The sequence below is a fragment of the Phoca vitulina genome, unplaced genomic scaffold (genome assembly GCF_004348235.1).
Source record: "Phoca vitulina isolate PV1807 unplaced genomic scaffold, GSC_HSeal_1.0 scaffold32, whole genome shotgun sequence".
In the NCBI taxonomy this organism is placed as follows: Eukaryota; Metazoa; Chordata; class Mammalia; order Carnivora; family Phocidae; genus Phoca; species Phoca vitulina.
In genome coordinates, this window is record NW_022589735.1 from 17601396 (window position 1) to 17625262 (window position 23867).

The 23867-nt window shown below is 37.0% G+C and overlaps 1 protein-coding gene across 1 annotated transcript in view; it reads right to left on the reverse strand.

The window, feature by feature from the left end:
- Positions 1 to 22846: 22846 nt before the first annotated feature.
- PRR16 (proline rich 16) overlaps positions 22847 to 23867 on the reverse strand; it is a 297598-nt gene continuing 296577 nt past the window's right edge. The window contains exon 3 of the transcript XR_004301922.1: positions 22847 to 23159. The gene's annotated coding sequence lies outside the window, so the exon portion shown is untranslated. The remainder of the gene's footprint in view (positions 23160 to 23867) is intronic.

Genomic DNA, 23867 nt, shown 5'->3' on the forward strand with positions numbered 1-23867 from the left:
CTAGGTGTATGAAACAACGGGAATTTATTCCCCACATCTGTGGAATCTGGAGGTCCAGGACTGAGGAGCCAACATAGTCAGGTTCTGGTGAAAGCTCTCTTCCTGGCTCGCAGATGGCCACCTTCTCCCCACCTCTTCACGTGCAGAAAGAGAGCAAGAACAAGTTCTCCGCTGCCACTTCTTTTAAGAGCACTAATCCCAACATGAGAGCCCCACCCTCATGATCTCATATAAACTCAAGACCTCCCAAAGGCTTCATTTCCAAAAACCATCACACTGGGGGTTTGGGCTTCAACATATGACTTTGGGGGGAGGAGGTAGAAACATTTAGTCCATAGCATACATTATTCTGCAAGAAGACTTACCACGCTGTGTTAATGTAACTAGTGTGTGTGTGTGTGTGTGTGTGTATATATATATATATATATATATATATATATATATATATAAATTCTCTTTAAACCATGAATTTCTAAAAAGCAGGCACAGTCTCATTTCATTTTGATCTCCAGTAACTAGCACAGGGACAGCTATTAGGTTATGCTTAAGGCTTACTTGCTGAATTATAAATAAATCTGTATTATACATGTTCCTTTTTAAATATGAAATGCCAAGTCTGGGTTTCTAATTCTATGTTTATTATGTGCTGGTAGCTTGCCAATATCGAGATTATAGTAGTGATAAATTAGTTATGCTTACAGGGCAGACCCTATTCTGTACTCACAGAACACAGTTCTTGCACTTCACAGCACTTTCCACAAATGTGAAGAGATGGATGTATATTGAGCTCCTTAGCACTTTTCACTCTAGCTACACAAGGATACAGTCTATGTATGTCCTATTTACCACTATATATCCCATGCCTATACTAACAAGGCACTCTATAATTTTTTATCAAGTTATAGACATGAATATATTGAGCTTCCAGCTATGGAAAATATAGCTATACAAAAAAAAATTAAAACATTTCCAATATTCACCAGGAAAAAATTTTAGATTAGCTTGAGTACTGTCTGTAAAGAAAGAAACGAAGAAAGAAAAAAAGAAAAACAAGCAGTGATTCACCTAGAAGCAGCACTAAGAAAAGAAAAAGCTAGCTTTCTCTGAGAAAAAGCATGTAGAGTTTAAGGCTAAACCGAGCAGAAAGTTAGCCCTAAGTGGAGTTATCAACAAGTTAACAAAACATCTAAACATTCCAGATACTGAAAACCATGAATGCCCTAAATCAGAATTTAGTCACATACAAGCACATGGATAGAAAAGATGGAGATTCTAAGGAAATAAATGTGACAGTAAACACATTAATAAGCACAGTGTTTTCTGAAGCCAATAACCAAGTCTGTCCACACTGAAGAAAAGAGACAAAGCCCTATGAAGGATTATTAGGGGATACATATTTCACAAAATGAAAATAAGAGGTACTTACTAACTGTCACACTCAACAACTAGAATGCTAACTTATCAATGGGTAGGAAAGTGGTAAGGATTATTATCTATATTAATATGTTAATTTTTAGTATATGTATTTTCAAAAATGCAAAAAAATTAAAAATGACTTAATTTCAATCACTTAGTGAACTTATTGTTATTAATCATGAAAATCAGCTGAGCCTGGAACTCTCCATCCCATCTCTGTTTCATTCCTGCGTTGAGTCTCCAGTTGGCTACTAGCAAAGCTGTGTAGTACTGTTCCTACCAAGAGCACACTTGATGGAGGAAACTGGGGTTTATAAACTAAAATTGATGCTTGGTTTAAATTATGATATGAACTCAAACCTCCATTAGCCGAAGGACAGTGATAAATACAACAAGCCCATCAGGGCCTCCGAAAATTGATGATTCAATAGGCTGATTTAAATAGGGATGACTCACATTCCAGTAAATCTTCATTACTGTGAGCAAACCAGGCTGTAACCTTTTAGTGTTCTTAGAAGAAATTGGTTATTGATCATAAACAGAAGTCATAGAATTTGATACAAACATAATGCAATGAGAAACAGGGAAGTATCCTCCATGTTACTGGCAGTTGACACTGCCACGGACCTTCTTTTGAAGTAATTCAGATGAACTTAATGGGATTTTCTCCCATAAGAAACATTTTCCAAACCTTGAAATTTACTGTCTTCATTCCCTGTGTTGTGTGGCAGGATTTATTTTCTAGAGTAATGGCTTTAAGCCCATAGAGCTTTCTTCAGTTTTGGACTTATAACCTCCTTGTTCTTATTTCTTTCTTAGTTTATGATTAAATGGAATAGACCCTATAAATCTTCACAATTAATCATTAATTTCTTGTAGGCTTTTTTTTTCATGCAATCTCCAAGTATTTTTCAGATAGGTAGTTTTAAGTGTAACAGCAACCTGCTGTTAGAAAATACTAAGTAGAGATGCCTGGGTGGCTCAGTGGGTTAAGCGTCTGCCTTCGGCTCGGGTCATGATCCCAGGGTCCTGGGATGGAGCCCCACATCGGGGTCCTGGGATGGAGCCCCACATCGGGCTCCTTGCTCAGCAGGGAGCCTGCTTCTCCCTCTCCCTCTGCAGCTCCCCCCTGCTCATGCTTGCTCTCTCTGACAAATAAAATCTTTTAAAAAATAAAAATAAATAAAAAAGAAAATACTAAGTAAAATATGTCCTTTGCTCTATCTCCAAACTTCTGGATTACAGTTTGTTAGGATTTTTAATGACATATCTTTTTGCATTAGATGTTCCATATCAACTAACAATAAATGTGTTGGTATTAAACCAAGAAGTGAAAGAAGATTTTAAGAAATAGCTCCTTTTTAATGATGAATATATATACAAATGGCTCAGTATAGGCTGAGATATGAATAGGATCCTCTCCTCTACTGCCTTAAAACACAGAAATTATGAATAAAATAAAATGCTGGATAAATATCCTTAGTAGGAAAGAATAGTTTATCAATGAAGTGCCTTGTAATTAGGCTCTAATTACAAACTCTCTGTCAGCTTTAAAAATAATTTATACTTTAGGCAGAAATGCATCCATATGAAAATACAATCTGAGCTCAAGTTTTTGTTCTTAAAATATAGAATTATCATGTCATTTATTAATAAATATCAACACTGTAAGCAAGATAACTGTTTAAGCTCATAAATTCTAAAGAGAGTCAAAAATGATGCATTACTTTGCAAAGCTTGACTCATAAACATTATAATTAGCCTTTTTTTTTTGCCATGACACACAGTATCTGTTTCAACCCTATGTGTATTTGTACAATAAATACATTACTTGAACATTTAACTATATTATTTAAAAATATAATCAGAAATAGTATGCATATTGTTTGATCAGAACAAACACAATTAACAAAATTTATAGACCCTTAGTAAAATTGATCAAGAAAAAAAGAGAGAAAAATAAAATTATCAATATTGGAGTGGAAGATGGGTATTTTTATAGATACCTTTGGCCTTAAAAAAAGTAAGAGACTATATGATCAACTCTATGTTAATAAACTTGACAAGAGATGAAATGGGATAATTTGGAAAACACAACTTACCAAAATTGACATGGAAGGCTATAGAAAGTTTTGATATCATTTTAAATACTATCGAAGTTGAATTAATTATCAAAAATATTTCCACAAAAACGCTATCATTCCAATGACGAATTCCATCAAACTTACAGGGAATAAATATCACAACTTTACAAAGACATGTCCAACGATCATAGTGGAGGAAACACTTTCCAATTTAATTTATGTGGCCATCATAACCTTAATACTAAAATTGGACTAAGACAATGTAAGAGAAGATTATATAGACTGAAAAAAATCCTCAGATGCAAATTGAATCCAGCATTTAAAAAGAAAATATACGATGATCAAGCTGGGTTTATCTCTGGAATGCAGTTAGTTTAACATCTGAAAATCAACTAATGTAATACTAGATCAGAGAATAAAGGAGAAAAACTATATGTATATTTCAACAGTCACCAAAACAAACCAAATTAAACTCACAATTATAATAAAAAAAGAGGAATAAAAAGGGAATTTATTCGCTCTGTAAAAGTCACCTAAAAATACAGCTGAGACCGCATGTAACAGTAGAGAACTGAACTTTCACTCTGAAGATCAGCAACAGAGTGTGCATGTCACATGTACTGCAGGTTCTAGGCAATGAACTAAGGTGATAAAAAATAAATAAAAGACATGAAGATCATAAAGGAAGAAAGGAAACTTTCTGTATTTGTAAATGATATGACTGCCTATGTAGCTAATTCTTCTAATTTTCAAATCAAGTATCTCAACTAATAAGTACGTCTCAGAGGAAGGTTTCCAGGTACAAAGTCAAAATACAAAAATCAACTGTATTTCTATATAATTGCAGAAAACAATTGGAAAATGAAATTTCAAAAGATACTATAATAGTGTCAAATAAAATATCATACTGAGATAAAATACATCAAAAAATACAGGATCTTTGCACCAAAAACATTGCTAAGACAAATTAAGTAAGACAAAAAGAAACGAAACAATAGACCTTTTTCAGGTATTAGAAAACTCAGTATTGTTAAAAATGAAAACTATTCAGTAAGTTGACCTAAAATTCAGTACATACCCAATCAATATTCCAGTGGGCTGTTTTGTAAAAACTGACAAGCTAATTCTAAAATTTAAATGGAAATGCAAAGGGCTTAAAATAGCCTAAATAATTTTGGGGGGAAAAAAAAAAACAAAATTGGAGGATTTAACTATAGGAACTTAAAGCTTAGTACAGAGGTATAGTTATCAAGACAATGAGGCACTGGCCTAAAAAAAGGCAAATATATTAACAGAACAAAAAAGAGTCTAGAAACAGACCCATAGTTATAAAGTCAATTGAATCAAAGTAATTCAATGGTGGGTGAAAGTAAAATCTTTAAAACACATGATACTGAAACAGCTAGGTATCAATATTGGGGGAGGAGGGACAAAGGTCTTGAATCTTACACCAAATTCAAAAAGATAAATTTGAGATGGATTATAGTCCTGAAAGTAAAAGTTCAAATTATAATACTCTAGGTGAAACCATTTGTGATAGGAGTAGGTAAATATACGTCTAACAGGGCACAGGAAGAGTTCTAAAAGAAAGAAAATGATAAACCATCAAAAATTTCAAAAATATGTTAAAGAACACTATAAAGAAAGAATAGGTAATCACAGACTGAGAAAAAATGTAGCAAATATATATCTGATGGATCTGTATCTATCGTATATAAAATAATTCTACAACTCATTAATTAAAACAATCCAATAAAAAGCAGGAAAACTACTTACATAAATACTTCATAAGGAAAGGTATATGAATAGCAAATAAGCCCATATGTCATGTTTTATTATTAGTCATCATGGAAATTCAAATTAAAACTGTAACAAATACCACCACACACCCACTAGAATGGTAGGATTACATTTTAAAAAAAAAAAAGTTAAAAGACCAAGAACTCAAGTTTTGTCAAGAGTGGGGAATAGCAGAATTCTCATTTCTGGTAGAAATATAAAATAATACAATCTTGTTAAAAAAAATGGTGGTTTCTTTAAAGGCTAAGTATACACCTACTTTATAACCCAGAAATTCCAATTCTAGGTATTTATCCAGAAGAAATTAAAAAAAAAATGTATGTTCACAAAAAACTTAGACGAAATAGAAATACACATAGCCCAAATCTAGAAACAATCCAAGTGACCATTAACAGAAAAATGGATAAACAAATTAATTGTAGTGCAGTCCTATTACTACTCAGCAACAAAAAGAAGCTAATTGTTTATACATAAAACAACCTGGCTGAATTTCACAGATATGCTAAGGAAAAGAAGTTGGACACAGAAGAATATATCCTTAATGATTCTACTAACACGTACTTCTAAAAGAGTGAAAACTAATCCACAGTGAAGAAAGCCAGAGAAGTGGTCATCCCTGGGTGAGTGGAGATTGAGTGTTAGGGACACGGACTCATGGGAATTTCTAGAGTGATGGAAATGTTATGTTATCTTGACAAGGTTTACACTTATCAAACTCATCAAGTTACACGCTTAAGATCTGTGCTTTTGTTACACTCAATGAGCCTACCCTGATACATCACAATCACCCAAAGTCCATTAGAGTTCACTCTTGCTGCATTCTATGGGTTCTTTTTTTTTTTTTTTTTAGATTTTTTTAAATTTTTAGTAATCTCTACACCTAATGTGGGGCTTGAACTCACAAACCCGAGATCAAGAGTCACATGCTCTACCTACTGAGCCAGCGAGGCACCCCTAGGGTTGGAACAAATGTATAATGACATGTATCCATCATTACAGTATCATATAAAATATTTTCACAGCCTTAAAATTCTCTGTGCTCCACCTATTCATCTACCCCACCAACCCTTAATAACCACTGATCTTTTCAATGTCTTCATAGTTTTGTCTTTTTAATACAAGAAATAACAGCAACTTTTTATGCTTATAGGAATGATTCAACAGATTAGAAAAACAAAATAATGATACAGAACAGAGAAGGGATGGTTACTGGAATGACATCCTTAAGTAGATGAGGCAGAATGTGCATAAGCAGAGGAATTAGCTTTAGACAAAAGCACATATGGATCGTTTGTAACAGATAGGAAGGCAGAGTACGTAGGTGTAGATACACGTAAATGGGTCAAACTAAAGGTAGGAATCTGTGGAAGCTTTGTTCTGAGAGATTCATGTCCACAATTAAGTAGGAATCAAAGTCATCAGCTACGAATGAGGATGATAAGAGACTTATTAATGATTTGTGGAGGAAGGAGAATACAGAACATGAGTGGAAGAGAGAAGCACATTAAGATTTCCAGAAAATATTAAAGGTTCATTTGCTCTTTTTGTTTAGGATGAAAGATTGTGGTTGTGTGTTCTTTCCAGTCCTATCCAACTTCATGGATATTTACGCAAAGTATTTGAAGAGCTGGATTTAACCATAGCTGCAGCTCAATCCAACTATCTAATGAAATAAGAGAAGAACAAGGGAATTGAGGGTTAATCAAAAGGAGGGTTTATAATGATTAAGCAAGTGATTTAAACTATATAACTTGGGTAAAGACGTTTAGAGTGTGAATGCCTTGATCTCAAGTGACTGAAATGATAGGCTGCTGAAGTGAGGAGTGGGTACTAAAAGGGAGCTAGGGAAAGAGAAGAGAAATGAAAAACAGGAAATAAAGATAATGAATAATGCAGAGTGTGAGGTAATAATAAAATCTAGAGTATGGCTAGGGAATGGCTCAGGGAAGATGGAGGTCAAGAGGAGAGGTGCTCAAGAAATTGAGGGGGAAGATGCTGGAAGATTCATCTATGTCAATATTCGCATTGTCACAAATTAAGACGGGAGAATTGTTCAAGATAATGACAATTAGCTGAGAGCTAAATCTCTGAAGGGACAATAAACCAGTTTAACGACATTACCTATTCTGGATTTAAGCCAAACAGAAACAACAAGGCTATAAATGTGGGGGGTGAGGGGTGGTGTAAGGAGGAATACATGTTGGTTTACCATCTTGACCTCTGTTGATTGAGGAAAGGAGGTCTGGGAACTCAGAACTTGTTCACTGGACATAAAGACCTCTCTTTATGGCCAGAATGAGAGGCGTGAAAGGCCTGGAGAGGTGTGGGATTAGCCTACTGCCTGAGTTTATTCTTGACTTCTGTTAGCAAAGAGGTTTTTTACACCAAGTTTAGACCAACTTGAATTTTTCTGTACTTTGTAAATAAAAGTGACACAGTTTTAGCTACGATGTATCAAGCACTTAGTTCATGCCAGGCAACGTCAGTCTATTCTAAATGTGTCTGCGTTTTGACTCAATTAATTCGAACAACCATACGAAGTGCATGCAATTACAGATGACAAAACTGAGGCAGAGAAGGTTAAATATCTTACCGAAGATCACAAAAGCATTCTTAAAGTCAAGATTTCATCCCAGAGAGTCCACACTACAGACTGTGCATTTACTTAAACACCAATAAATGAGAATACAGTATTTTTTGTTTTTTTGTTGCTTTGGTCTCAGTAGAGCTTCATTTTTATATACTAGAAGCTCACTCAGAAAAATTCCAAAATAGTGTGTGGAACGAGAAAATTATGTTGTTCTGTTCTAATTCTTAGCCTTTAACAGAACACCTGGCTTTATCACCTTTTATATTTGATGATGAAAATGATGTGTTTAATGGATTCCATTATTTCCCCTTTGCAAATTTTAACTATTGAACTATGGTAAACATTCCTCTTTACTGTTAATTACATTATTAGGCAAAGTAGAAATGCTTTTCACCTCAAGAACAGGAATTTAAAGAGTATTTCTGACAACAACAGTGTTCCCAAGACCGTTTCTTGTGTTTGGTTAAAGCCGTCATGAAAGGTACACACGTGGGCTGTGAGAGCAGCACAGATGTAGAAGCATCACTGGAAAAACCCTCAAGGAACAAGACAATACAAAGGTCAATTATTTGGAAAGCCATTATATAAGAGCTTGTTCTTATTTTCATGCCCCAACTCTGCATCTGGGATTCCAAGGTGAGAAGTCTGATCACACATTATTTTAAGAGGCACCCAGGTGGATGGTCAAATTGTATGCTTTGGCTTCAAGGAGTTCCCATGATAGGTACATTTTACAGTATTTCCTGCACTTAGCAGGTGCCTTAACATCCTTACATATAAAACTCCAATTGATGACTAGCCAATGATCATCAAACCAATCATAAGATTGTCTTGGGTTAATATTTTCTATAAACTATTCTTTAAATTTAATTATAAAATAAATCCCCAAGTTTGAAAATTAAAAATTTGTTCTGTGAATTTGGGGAGAGTTTTTGGGAGGTGTATACACACATGATGCTTCTATTTTATCAGATTTTATTTCCCCTTGCTATGTCATTTTATTAATGTCATCACTCATCACATTATTATACATCACACATCACATTATTAATGTCATCATCAGGAACAGAACATAAATGTCCACAATTGTTTCTTCTGCTTCTGTATGGGAGAAACCACACTGAAAAAAAAAAAAATCAATAGAAGACTGAAGAAAATCAGTAAACCAAAGTTTACTAAAGCACATACCACCAGAAAGATTTCTCCCTTTAAAAAAAAAAAAATCTAGTTAATAAAGCCTAATTATGCCAATTTCTTTTTACTTTGTCCTCATGGAAACTAACTATTCAGTAGTCTTTTTTTGTAAGGATTATTCACACATTTGAAAGTTATTTGTCAATCTGTCCCTACCCTGTTCCTTCTCCAAATTAAATCATGTGCAATTCTTTTTGTATCGGTCTTTAATCATCTCTGTGTATCGTTTTGCCATATCATTGATAAGATCTGTAATGTTTTTCAGAGTGAGGTTTTAATGTATGAAGAATCCAAGAGTCTAAAAAAAGAAATAGAAAGTGGGAAACATACCGACTTCTTCCATTATCTATCATCTTGCTGATGACCCTGTGACTATCTCCCAATTCTTAAAATATAATCAATACAAGATGCACTTCCCATATGAATATAGTGTTCTCAGGACTCAGAACATGTTCTTGCTGTTTACCAGTAGTAATGGTAAAGTTAAACCAAGCAAACATATTTCCTTGCAACCTCCCTTGAGATCAGTAATAAGCACTGCTGAGAGAGCTGGAAGGAACCCTGGGGCCACTTACATCTGGAAGTATGTTCTTTCTCAGTAACCTCATGGCTTTCTGCTGCTCACAGCCTAGATAATGCCCCATGCAGTATCCAGAATGGCAGTATTACCCAAGACTTCCAAGTTCACCAAGGATAGGGAAGCAGGAGGAAGATATGACGAGGCCTGAACCAGCTAAGCACTACCCTAACCAGACTGACACCTAGAAACTTTGCAAAGAAAAAAAAAGCGGGGGGGGGGGGGAGTTACTACTTTAGATAGAACTAACTGGACTCAGGAAAGGCAACATTATTGATGGAACCTGGGGGAGAATGAGCACCAAAGCAACATGCTGGGTACCTCAAAGTTCTTCCAACAAAGATTGATGGATCATTCATTATAAATCCTAACCTGGTAAAAGGATCCTTACAACCCACTCCACTCACATGTTGTCCCACGTGTTTATTCAAATCACTAAAACAAACCTTCCTTTGGGACCTTCTTTTGTTTCTTCTTACTTTGCCTTTTATAAAATATGTTTAATTACTTCTTTTAAGTAGTATTATATAGTCTCTCTTTAAGATTTAACAGAGGTATGAGCAACCTGGACGTCTGCCTTCTTACTCTTCCAAAGTGGGCATATGACTCAGAGTAGCTCATAAATATCACATGAATTGAATTGGCTGGGGTTTGGAGAGTCTGGGGAACTTGAAAGTGATTTTTTTACTAGATCATAGTCCCAGGGCATCATCACTGTCCCACAGCCAGGTGGACTATGAGCCATCATGACCCACCACACACAGTTCACTCTTGCAGCCTTGCCTATGAGAGTTTGCCTAGCTTCCTCCTAATACCTAAGTGAGCCTAAAGGATACAAGCAGATTTCCTTTTGATTGACCAATATGCTTTGTGCTAAAATAAGTAGAGTCATTTTCATGTCATTTGGGACTTGATCCCTTAGAATATATCTCTTTGTCACTTTTCATTTCTCTTAGTTTTCTTCCATTTTACGAGGCCAACTTTTATATATTCCCTTGTTGTTTCCTCTTCATCTCCTTGACTCAAAATACTGGAGTGCCCAGGGCTCCATCTTTAAACTTCTCTATTTCTATTCCCTCCCTAGAGGAATTCATCCAGTCCTATGGATTTACTCATCATCTACATGCCGAAGACTGAGAAATGTATATCCCCATCCTAGGTCTGACTTGCAACTCTAGCTGTCCCTCTTGACATGTCCACTTGGATATCTATGATGCACCTCAGCCTTAACATATCCTAAACCAAATCCTGAGTCTCCCTCTTTAATCTGCTGTTCCATCTACTTCAGAATTACCCACCTGAATAAATAGCAACTTCATTATTCTATTTGTTCAGAACCCCAAAAAGCAAAATACCTGAAGTTATTCTTGACACCTTTCTCTCACAACTCATAGTTTATCAATAAGCATTGTTTATATGTTATATGTTATATGTTTATAGTTTATCAGCAAGTACTGTTAGCTAAACTTTTAAAATATATCCCAACACTGAGTACCTTTCACCACCTTTACTGCAATCCATCTTGGTCTAAGCCAGTAGCTTCTCTCTTCAGGATTACTCCAGTAGGCTACTTGTCTCTTGGCTTCAAACTCCCGTCCTAAGTCTCATCTGCATATGTGTGTTTCTTTTAAAGGATAAATCATCTTGCTACTTAGATCTTACCACCTCTCACATATCTGCCCTATACCTTCCCATTTTACCCAGAGTAAAATCCACAGACAACACCCTGCTACATCTTTACCTCACCTCTTCTCTCTCTCTGCTCAGTCACTATGCTCTAAGCTAAATGGTTTTCTTCAGTCTCTCTGAGCACATTCCCGATCCAGACCCTTCACTCATGTTTTCTTTTCCTGAAATGCTCTCCTTAAAATTGCATAATGCTTACTCCCAACATTCCTTTGGGTCTCTGCTCAAATGTCACCATACCAAAGAAGTCTTGCCTAAGTGTTGTATATAAAATAGCATTTTACAACACTGATTTTCCCAACCTCCATCATTTCCTATTCCCCCTACACTGCTATATTATTCTCCAAATTTCTAAATAGCATTATACATATTATGTATTTGTTATTAAATTTGTATTTACTTATCACCTGCCTACTCTCATCAGAATGCAAGCACTGCAGTCTCTGTGCATAACTGTATCGTGGCTCTTAGAATGGAAAGGTACCTTGGCCCAGAAGAGACACGGATTAAATTTTTTTTAATCCATTCATTAATTTTGTAGCAATGGCAGCCTGAATTCCCAGAATTCTAACAGATTTGTTTCCTGTGTAATTAATATATTCCTAAAGTAAAAGAACATACTGTATTTTCTCAATTTCTGCCCCACCAAATTAATAGAATTATATAAACATTTGGCTATTGTCTTTTTGTCATTCCTAGCAAACATCACAATTTAAGCCATTATTATGAACAGAACACAGATCTCCAAATACATTAAAATTAAAACACAGGAATGGAAAAAAGTGTTAATGGCTGGGTAATTATCTTACTACAAGAGGATTTAAGTTCATTCATAAAAATCTATTCAGGAGAGTGCTGATATAATTGGAAGAAAACAAAACACACAAACAAGATATCAACAACAAAATCATCACATCTAGTCCCACAACTTATAGGGAGTTTCTCAGAACAAACAGAAGATAAATATTTCTACTGCCGTCCTAGCAGGTGCCTAAAAATTTCATTGAGTTAATAAGCAGTCTCTTAATTTATAAGTTTTAGTGGGGAGCTTGGTAGAGGTGGGTCCTTATTGAAGATAGTATCTCAAATAATGTTCCTGGTTTTGTAAAAGAGGTCTTAATAGTAAACTGCTCTGTGTGAGAAAATGGCAGTAACTGGGGGTTGAAGGCAGCTAAAAAGGAAGAATAATGGCCTTAAAGCAGGATGGGCTAAGGCAATGGCTATGATGTGGATAGGGAGAGGAAAGGAAGAGTAGGCTGTGACCAAAGAGAAATCCCCCTTTGTGCAATACAAAACGTAACATTTTTAGTTAATATTATCTAATGTACGAACCGAGTGCTGGCAGTTGAACAAGGCCTCTACTCTTTCTTCCTAGTTTCACTGAAACATGCTAGACATGGAAAAGTCTTGTGTTGTTTGTGCTTTGGCAAGAGGAGAATAGGGGTGGTGTTCACCTGAGGAGAAAAGGTGTGAAGGAGGACATCTGTTCCAATGGGCAAGACGCAGAACCACGAGATCAGTGGAAACAGGGAGAAAGAGACACTCTACAGAGACTCTGGGAAGGGACTGGCTTACCCCACAGAGTGTATGGGGCAAGAGTGAGGTTATTTAGGGTGAAAACACAGAAATCTAGAGGATTTGGAAACTCTCAAGCAACACAAACTTGGCTTATACAGAAGACAGGCTTTCACATCCAGTCTTCCAGTTATTCCAAATTTTGGTCTTGGAAAAATAAGAAACAACAAACAGACTGCATTAGCTTACCAGCTCACAAAACTTCTTTCACTGAAATGCACAGTACTTCATTGTTAAGCTCTTGGCTTTTATTTAACTTCTTGACACTTTGTCTTCTTCTTTCTAACAAATTATACAGCTCTATATTTTTTACTTATTTATAGTGTTTTCCTGACTTCCTGGAAGCTCCAAGTTAAATTCTAGGCTTCAGCAATGCAAATTTGGAACATAATAGCCTCTCAATATTTGTTGAAGGAGTAAAGGAGAATAGTCAATAGCCAGACATTAAATTGGACAAATCCTAAATTCAAGAATTATGGGTTTGTACGAAAAAAGAACTGATGGCCTACAAGTTTTGCATGATAGTGAGGAGATTCAGGGAAACTGAAGCTTCTCTCAGGCTAGGATAATGTGCTTCCAGAAGAGAAGGCTGGGGAATACCTGAGGGCATTCTTTAGTAATTTAATATCTAGGTTTCCTCAGACACTATTCCCAGCAGGTAATGTTGAAAGATGTTTTCTGCTCTGAAAGATACAAATCTAAAGGAGCTTTCTCACAAAAAGGGAGGCTGCCTTTTTTTTTTAATATTTTATTTATTTATTTGAGAGAGAGAGAGAGTGCAAGTAGGGTGAGGGTCATAGGGGGAAGCAGACTCTCCACTGAGCAGGGAGCCAGATGTGGGACTCGATCCCAGGACACTGGGATCATGACCCCGGCAGAAGGCAGACGCTTACCGACTGAGCCACCCAGGCGCCCCACAGGGAGGCTGCTTCTTAAATCTTGACTGAAAGCAACCTATTTTCCCCCCTTCTCTCTTGTGCTTTCTACTTTTCTCCAGTTATTCTAATTTCCTCAGTAAAATTCCACTATTTTACTCAGGAAAGCATTTAGGTATCTGGTTTATATCACACATGCTGGAGAAAATAGATATGCAAAGGAAAATCTATTGGCCAAGGCCGTTTCTACTTCGGCACGGTTCTTGGCCTCCCTGCAAATGGACTTCTGCTTTTGAAAGGCCCATTGAGAGCTTTCGTTTTCCTTTATTTTTATTTTATTTTTTGTAGGTGAAGCAGTTAGGGTGGATTTCTGACTGACAGAATTAGATGGTTTTCATTTCTGAACCACCTGTTTATTACTCATTATAATATAATGTTAATGCCTATGTATGCAGTCATAAGTGGGAGAACATTAACATTTTAAATGTATAAATAAAATCTTGGGGCACTGGAAATTCAAAGAGATCCACATTTTCATTTAAAAGAAGGGTTAGGCTACCTAAGTGAATGTTTGCTCTTCATTAATTACTATGTACACCCTCCTGCTGAAAATGCTGATCTCTAAGGGAGGCAATTTTGTAACTAAAACACAGTGATCATAAACTGTCACAGGGGAGAACACAGCTCACATTTTATACTGCAACTGAACAAGTGTTTTTATCTCAAAGGCGTAACTTCATTCCAGAAAAGAGAATTTTAATGGCATCTTTAAAAAAGAAGCCTCAACATTAACTGAAACCACATAGAAAGTACCATTTAACAAACAGTTTCCCGTGTTGTGTAAGCATAACTCAGGAGCATGTTTTGCTTTTTGAAATATACGTATCTTCTGTCCTCATGCTTCCTAAACTAATGGTTACATCTGTACTTTTAGAAAATAATAATTACTGTGCCAAATGACACTTCCCCAGTGAAATATCCTATTCCCTCCCAAATCTAGGCTTTCCCCTCTCCTGGTTTCATATCCTGTTAATTGAGTAGAATTTCCTTATATGAAAAAGAGGCTTTTCACACACCATTACCACTAGTGCCAAAAAATAATAATAATGTCAAAATCTGTAGCATTTCTAAATGCTACAGCACTGGCCATATATATTCATAAAAAAAAAATTGATCTCAATTTCCACCTGAGAGGGTGCACATTGGCACAGGAAATCACCTACTCTGGCAGTGATTGTAAGAGTAAAAAATAAATAACCCAAATATCAAATGAGTAAATGCTATAGGGAATTACTATGAGATACAAGTAACAGTGTGGAAAAACCTCTAAGATGTATTCTTCAGTAGAACAAATTCCGGTGGCACAACACTATATAAATTATGATGCTATTAATGCAGAGCATACACACAATCATACCCATATACACCAATACTATATTTTTCTATTGGTATTTGTATCTGTGCCAAAGATTCCCTTTGGAGAAGGGGTAGGGTAGACAAATGGTGGTAAAGGGGTAAATTTTATAATTTATATAATTAAATGAGTAAACTATATTTATAATAAAACTAAATTACAAAATAAATATAAACATATTTTTAAAGTGAAAATGTGAATTTTTTTTAAAGATTTTATTTATTTATTTGACAGAGAGAGACTCAGAGAGAGAGGGAACACAAGCAGAGGGAGTGGGTGAGGGAGAAGCAGGCTTCCCGCCAAGCAGGGAGCCCGATATGGGGCTAGATCCCAGGACTCTGGGACCATGACCCGAGCAGAAGGCAGACACCTAATTACTGAGCCACCCAGGCGCTCCGAAAATGTGAATTTTAAGTAATATAATACGCTGTATACTTTCCTCTTTTTATGCCCAAGCTCCTGTCCCTCAATTTCTAAGTACCCTAAGTAAAAGCGTTAGGAGTATTTCTTTGGATTATGGTAAAATACCATATTTCCTTCTTAGAAACCTTCCAAAGGAATTGTCGTTAATGTACTAAGTGCTATTCACATTTGGTCTCACTTTCAAGTTTCATTAAAAAGTTTACTCTATATTAGCATGCAATATAGAAACATAGAAATTACTCAAAAATTTATCAGGGTAGCATATTGTGGGTTCAATCTGTACATCAGATAATAAAGCACAAACACTTTTGGAAGATTTAGAACTTCCGCAGAGAAACTGAAAGCCGTTTACAGAGCATATGCTCCCATGCTCTAGACAGCTCATTTGATCATAGTGGTTGGTTAGTCATTCATGAATTGGCTTTATTTTATGATTAAAAAGACTGAAATGTCCTGAAAAGTATAGACTACCTTCTTTCTGATGAATCACACTGAATGCCATAATGTATTTTTCACATCTAAATCTCAAATAAATTTTCAAATATGTTTAACGTTATTGTTTGCATTTATTTAGTTAGTTTTTAAAGATTTTATTTGTTTATTTGTCAGAGAGAGTACAGGCAGTAGGAGGGGCAGGCAGAGGGAGAAGCAGAATCCCTGCTGAGCAAGGAGCCCAATGTGGGATTCCATCCCAGGACCCTGGGATCATGACCTGAGCTGAAGGCAGACACTTAACCAACTGAACCACCCAGGCATCCATATTGTACGCATTTATACCTGGCACAGGACCAAAGAAAGTCTCTATGTGTGTTTAGGCATTGGTGGGGAACTACATTTTCTATAGGAACCCATACATACACTTGCTTACATGTTTACTTTTTAATTTTATGTGTATACTGAGTTCCTCTATCTTAGCCTCCGGAAAACCTGGATCTTGTCGCTATACCCAAAGAACAATCCTCTCTTTAGCTATGCCCAAACCAAAAAATGTGAGGGATGCTTACATAAAGCCAGCATAAAATGTGTCCCCAAACTTAAGTACCCATTCATTTAAAAGATGTTAGGCAATTCCGACACTTTTTTTTCCACAAAACAATTTATAAAACCCCCTACTAAAGTATACACTAGTGAGTTATTGATAAATTCCACTTACCAATACATTAGAATGTCATAACAATGAAGTATGAAAGCCCAGAGAGTCAAAATGGCCTGTGAAAATCCCCTATATCGTCTATAAAATGCACTGTTCTTTCTGGATCAGAATAACAGTGTGATGAGATGTTCACAACAGGAGACACAGAGAAGTTTTTCATATCATTGTCAATCTTGGGTATATGTTCATAAAAAGGGATAGATGTGAGTGCAGTAGAATTCACAGAAGATTAAGTGTTCCCATGATGTGATTCCACTTGTTATTTTCCTCTTGAAAATATAAGCTGAAAATCTTGTTCCCTCAAGTCTGCACATAATTTAGTGCTTAACATTTCCAATACTTAACCCAGGGCATGATGAACTGGTGCTACATTTTTAAAGTCCCAATGGCAGAATTAGATAGTTGTGTATATATACCATCATTCATCCCCCCAGCCTCTTCAGTGTCAGAACACCACATATATTAAAAGTGGCAATGTACCCAGCCAAAGGACCACATTCCTTAGTTCTAATGCTGCTGTGGCCAGCTGAACAACGACAAATACACTTAAATGTTGTGTGAACATTTTTTAGTACGTTTTCTTACAAAAGAGGAGGTAAGCTCTCTCCTCATTGTGCTGCCTGGAATATGAATGTGATGTCTGGAGCTCTAGCAACTATTTTGCACCATAAGGACAAAGGTCATCTTCCAAGGATAAGAGAGCAGAAAACTGGAAGAAGACTGGATCCCTGATTATTCTAAAGAGTTTCTGTGTCAGGTCTGAACAGCCTCTTATTTGTTACTTTGGGTTTTCTGACACATATAGGCAAACTTATTTTTACAGAAATTGGTTTCAACATATTTTTAAATGTCTGTTGTGAGTTCATTATAGTTGCTCAAGCCTTTATGAATTTAAAGATAGCTACTGAATGCATTTTTTTATCTTCATTGAGAAGTATACCTTATAGAAATAAAAAATGCTCCCAGTGCCATTCTTAATTTTTTCTTTATAATTCTGCACTTTTTGATAATCTTTTTGACCCCTTCCCCTTTTTCTTACAGTATGCATTCACTCAGATATATTGAGCGCAATATACCTGTTTTCTCTGTGCTTTGGTCTTTACGCTCTTTGCAACACTCTAATTAGCCTCGTTTTCAGGTCTTCTGACATCCTATTTTCTTTCCCTTTTGCATGGCATTGCACATGAGTTTGCCCCAACGATGTAGTAGTCACCCTTCAGGTCTCAGCTCAAAGTTTACATTCCCCAATGAGTTACATCCACTGGATATATGGTCTCAGCATAACATGTACCTTTCTTCATAGAACTTAGCACACGGCTGCAATTTTTGTTGTTGTTGTTAACTAGTGAAATCACATGTTTAATGTATCTCTCTCCCTAATCTTCTAGATTTTAAACTGCATCAGAATAGGACCTGTTTCTTCCTGGTGCCCAGCACAGTTCATGTTGCAGAGCAGGCACTCAGTAAATAAAGAGAATCATCTTGCCCACGTAGATACACCTGGTAATTACGTGATTTGGGGCCAGGAGAACAATCGGAGCTGAGTGTGAATAACAAACCCACACTCCAAAAGCCAATGTCAGGAAGTGGAGATTACCTACCCTGGCATTCTCAGTTCTAAAAATCTGGAAGCAATCATTCTCAAGGGGACTGAAGAGTGTTTAACAGATTTCGTGAAAGTAATAGTGAATTATGAAGACAGCAAAGGAGAAGTTTAAAATTTGAAGAAAACAAAAAGAAGAGAAAGTGATAGACAAGTGAAATAACTTAGAAAGTAAGTGCAACTAAAGTTGAAGAGAATAAACTTAATTCAAAGAAAATACAGACATTTTTCCATATGAACCCCCCAACTGGCCAGCCCCACTCTAATTCACTTAAATTAGCAGTGGAGTTATCTTGGCCAAGAGAAAGTTTGATAATGTCACATCTTTGCAAAATCCTTCAGGGGTCCACCACATAGCAGATACAGCACTGCTTGTTGAGTATACCTAAAAAAATAAAGACATAATTTTTTTTATCATTTTTTCTTGATGGATTTTACTGTTAGATGTTTGGGGGAAAGTTGATTTTCCTATTTACAATTTAAAATAATTCACAGCTTGAAGAAATCAACATGGGTTTTCAAAGAATTCGAATGAGTCCAGGCATCCATACTTCAGTGCCCAACATCTCACAGGAACCGGCAATTTGATTCCCAGCTGGATTATTTTCATGTACAACGTCTTAATTTTCAGGGGTTGAAATCATGCGTGACAAACTAATTTTCTTCATTATGTTACAGGATACTTTAAGGACTACCGAGGGAGATTGCAGACAGTAAATCAATTTAAGTGCGCAGCACAAGATGGGAACTGGTTTCAGATCATAGTTTGGGAATAAACCTAATGACCTATTCTTTTAATGATTAAAAATAATTTATTTTAGGTTTTGGGGAGTTCCAGTTGAAGACGGTAACACAGGAGGATCCCAGGCTCACCTCTTCCCACAGACATCCTGAATCTGAAGCCACCTAGGGAACAACTTCCTCCGAAAAACCCTAAGAACTAAGCGACTCTTAGGTATCAGGCTAAGGAGAGAAGGCCCGCATCCAAGCAGGTGGAAGAGGCTGGGACACAATCTCTCCATAAACCCCAACCCCCTGCACGGTGATCCAGTCAGAAGGGAACTGCGCTTCTCCCTGAGGAGCCAAGGCTTCGAACCCCGCAGCGGGCACCCCAAAACATCTAGCTTTGAAAATCAGATGTCCACAAGACCCACAAGACTAAGACAAACCGAGGAAAGGCTCTCGAAGGCTCTCGCAAGGACTCACCTGCCCCAGGGCTCAGCGCACAGTCAGTCCAGAAGCTCCCAAGCTGGCCTGCGTGAGGCGCATGTACTAATGCTAAAGCCTCAGCCCGAGGGTCCCGCATCTACTCTAGGACACATCTAGGCAACCCCGGCTGGCAGGCACCATCTTCAGCTCTCCCTCTACCTGCCTAAACTCCTGCTGGCAGGCGCCTTTTTTATTTTTATTTTTTTTAATTTAATGCTAGGCTTTTTTTCTTTTTTCATGGTGGGCGCCATCTATACACGTTTCCTCTACCACACTCCAAAGTGTGTCTCCCAGAGGGCGGCTCTGACACACGTCCGGCGGCCGGGTTTTGCTATTGCTGCCGAGAGGCCGTCCCTCCATCGCCCGGCAACGGAGGGTCCGGGAGTTCGAGTTCCTGGGTCTCGCCAGACTCTAGCAAGGAGCGAAGGTTCTGGGCGGACTACTCCCCGGGCACTCCGCCGGTGATACCAGACTGAAACACCCCCCAGCCTTTCTGAGTAAGAGGCCTATTTGCTTGTACTGGAGATTTGGCCTGACGGACAGGCTTCTGATCTGGCACACGTCTACCTGCTACGGATGAGCTCGCAGGAAACAGAGGTCAATGGACGCCAGCGTCTCGCTCTTCCTCTGCCTTGCTCCATCTTACCCGTATGTTCCAGAAAGGAGCTTATGCCCTTGACTGGTGCCCCAATTTTTGTGGCTAATGCCAGGGGCCACCCCTGCATGGCTCTGGTGGCCAGTGGGACTTAGGCTCATACATTCCACACAACTGTAATCAATGAAGAGAGTTTTTTAAAATAGCTGTCACTCCCCAGGGACAGCAAGAGGCAACAGACCCAGGACCCTCAGTGTTTCTATGAAAGAAGCCCATTAGCTCACCTCCTTAGCTGCAGCCTGAGGGGTAGGCTTCTAATGCAACACACATCTGAGGGCTCACTGTAACCCTTTCCAGAGACCTCAGAGGGCTGGCGCTATCTTTGCATTCCCTTTGCCACATTCCAGAGTACCACGAGCATAACTATAACTATAGTTAATAATACTGTATTGCATATTTGCAAGTAGCTAGGAGAGTGGATCTTGAAAGGTCTCACAAGAAAAAAATTAGTAGCTATGCATGGTGATGGACGTTAACTGCACTTACTGCAGTCATTTTGCAACACGCACAAATACTGAATATTACATTGCACACCTGAAACTAATATATCAATTATACTTCAATTTAAAAAAGAGAAAAAAATAATTTGAGCTGCACACCACCTAATGGTGGTAGCAAGGACAATAAATACTGACTCTAGCTGATGAGCCTCAAGGATGAACACACGTAGGTACTTACTGAGTCCTTACTGATAGAGGATTTTATTTTTTTGCTCCAGTATGATTGCCTAGTCAGTCATTTTTATATGCACTGATGAAAATTCTCAGCAGACCTCTGGGGGGCATTGATGAAAATTCCTTAGCATGATTGATGGTCTTTAAAAAAAAAAAAATCTAATTTTCATCTTCTTTTGGAGCAGATTTCTAGAAAGAGAACTTAGGGAAAATCCCTGCTGATACAGTACCCAAATTTCTGGTTTCCAGCAATGCCCCCATATATTAAAACTAACTCTGTCATATAACTAGAATATTAACATAAACCCTTGACAAAAAAGTCAAGAAGAAAAATAAATCATTTCTTCTTCAGAGTTTAGGAAATAGCACAGGGGTCCCTGGGTGGCTCAGTCGTTAAGCGCCTGCCTTCGGCTCAGGTCATGATCCCAGGGTCCTGGGATCGAGCCCCACGTCGGTTCCCTGCTCCACAGGGAGCCTGCTTCTCCCTCTCCCTTTGCCTCTCCCCCTGCTTGCGCTCTTTCTCGCTATCTCTGTCACTATCTGTCTCTCTCTGTCAAATAAATAAATAAAATCTTTAAAAAAAAGATTTAGGGGCGCCTGGGTGGCTCAGATGGTTAAGCGTCTGCCTTCGGCTCAGGTCATGATTCCAGGGTCCTGGGATCAAGCCCCATGTCGGGCTCCTGGCTTAGCGGGGAGCCTGCTTCTCCCTCTCCCTCTGCCTCCCCTCCTGCTCATGCTCGCTCGCTCTCTGTATCTCTGTGTCTCAAATGAATAAATAAAATCTTTAAAAAAAAAAAAAAAAAGATTTAAAATTAAAAAAAAGGAAATAGCACAATTTTCTACCATCCAAATATTTTAAGTTTCAGTCTTCCATTTGTTTTGAATTAATATGACAAAAGCATTCCAATTAGCCACGGGAAACTTATTTTCCAGGTGATGAAAAACAAATCGAATAAGCAACTACAAATAATACAAACAACACATTTATTTAGAAAAATAAACTGAAAATGCCGTTTGGTACATTTTCCCATGAAGCATAGATAAATGGCTATAAAAAACTGTCATATGTCAAATACAAATTACAAATGATTTCTTTAATTAAGAGAACAAATAGATGTTCAACACAAATGTGTAGTGTACACTTCACCCTATCTGACTTCTTGGCTGTTAATGATATAAAATGACCTTCACTAAAACAAACTTTGGATCCCTTCTTCATTCATTTGACCACACTTAACGCGCTTTCCTTATTATTCTGTAGTTGTCTTTTAATCTGAGACAGGTCCATTTTTTAGAAGATAATTGACTTTTACAGAAGAAAGAGAAAGCAATGTCTGGGGAATTCTTAAATGTTTCCTTTCTGGACTCCTGCATGTAACTGCTTGTGGTCTCAAAACTCATGGGACCATCTGTGCAAATAACAGCACACATCATTACCCTGAATGGAAGTGACAGTGCAAATATTAGAAGTGCATTGAGAAGTAATCAGTGAGAACTGCCCCCCGACCCCACGCCTTAACCAATATGGGGTGAAGAACTGAATGCAGAAACTTTTCAAGCGATCAATGACAATGCTGTTATTCCATTACGGCTTTGAGGGTGTGTACAAGATGGCAAACATCCTCTCTGCAAACAGCAACATTCTGTCCTAATACTGTTCATTGCTGAAATGCTCCTCTGTTCAGTTTTCTTTTTGTCTACATATTTTGAAATGCTGAATAAATCGGGCTAAAGATACCTCCTATCTCTATACTTTCACTTTCCCAAATGATAAATCAATTTTCTAGCTTAATTGCTGAATATAAATTTTCTTGGGCTCACATCTGGGAATATTTTTTTTTTTTTCCCAAGGTGAAATAAGATGGGTTTTCTTTGTTTTCATTGTTGTTTTTGATGTTGTTGGCTTGCTTGTTTAGTCTTTTTTTTTTTTTTTTAATCTTCTTGGTAATTTCAGAGTGAAGAGATTTAAGGCTGTGGCTTTATTTATTTATTTATTTTTTTGCCCCCAGGGCTCTGCTCATGGCTATCAGACTAGAGGCAGATGATTTTATGCAGATCATATCAGTGATCTTTTGTGCTCCAAAGTTGAGGGATTTACTGCTCAATGATGGACAGATTCCTGGTTACTTCAAAATTAGATCTGGCCTCAAGAAGTCATAATGATGAATCTGAAGTGAGAAAAATGAGCTGATATGCCTCCAAATAAAGATATTCCTCCCAACCTGAAGGACCTGTCAAAGGAAGGAAAACAAAAAACAAAAGATCAGTTGAAGTATTAAGCATAGTTTAACAAAAACACATTAAAATTATTAATGAGGCAATCATTTGTTAATGCATAGTTTAAAATTATTTGATTTATCAAGGATTTTAAGCGCCTATGTTAATATATGTTAAACATATATTCTACTTATATTTCATATATGAAAATATATGATAACTTAGTCATCAAAATTTAGTAGTAGCATGCTTATATTTCAATTAAAAGATCTCTTATCTCTGGCTGTTTTTTAAACTTCAGATAAACTTATCCACTTATAAATGTACTAAGTTCTCAAGATATTTTGTAAATTTTTCAGACTATAAACTTTTTATATATACCACCCTCAAAAATATTTTATCAAGAAATCACTGTAAGGTAATCTCGCATGCCATCTGTATAGTTAAACAAATTGCCAAAACGATATCATTTTCCTCGATGCAACAGAGCTGCCAGAGAACTAGTCTTTTCTTTTACTTCATGAATATCTACAATACTTTTTAACTAGCACCAAAAAATCATTTAAATCCATATTTGTGATTAATGAATATATTTTTTGGAAAACAAAAAGAAAGAAATGTAACTATAACTCTCACCCTGCCCACCCACTATCAAAGATGCTTAGCATCCCTTAATGTGAGTGTGTCTATGGTCTTCTCTTTAAGTTACAGTGTAACAGAGA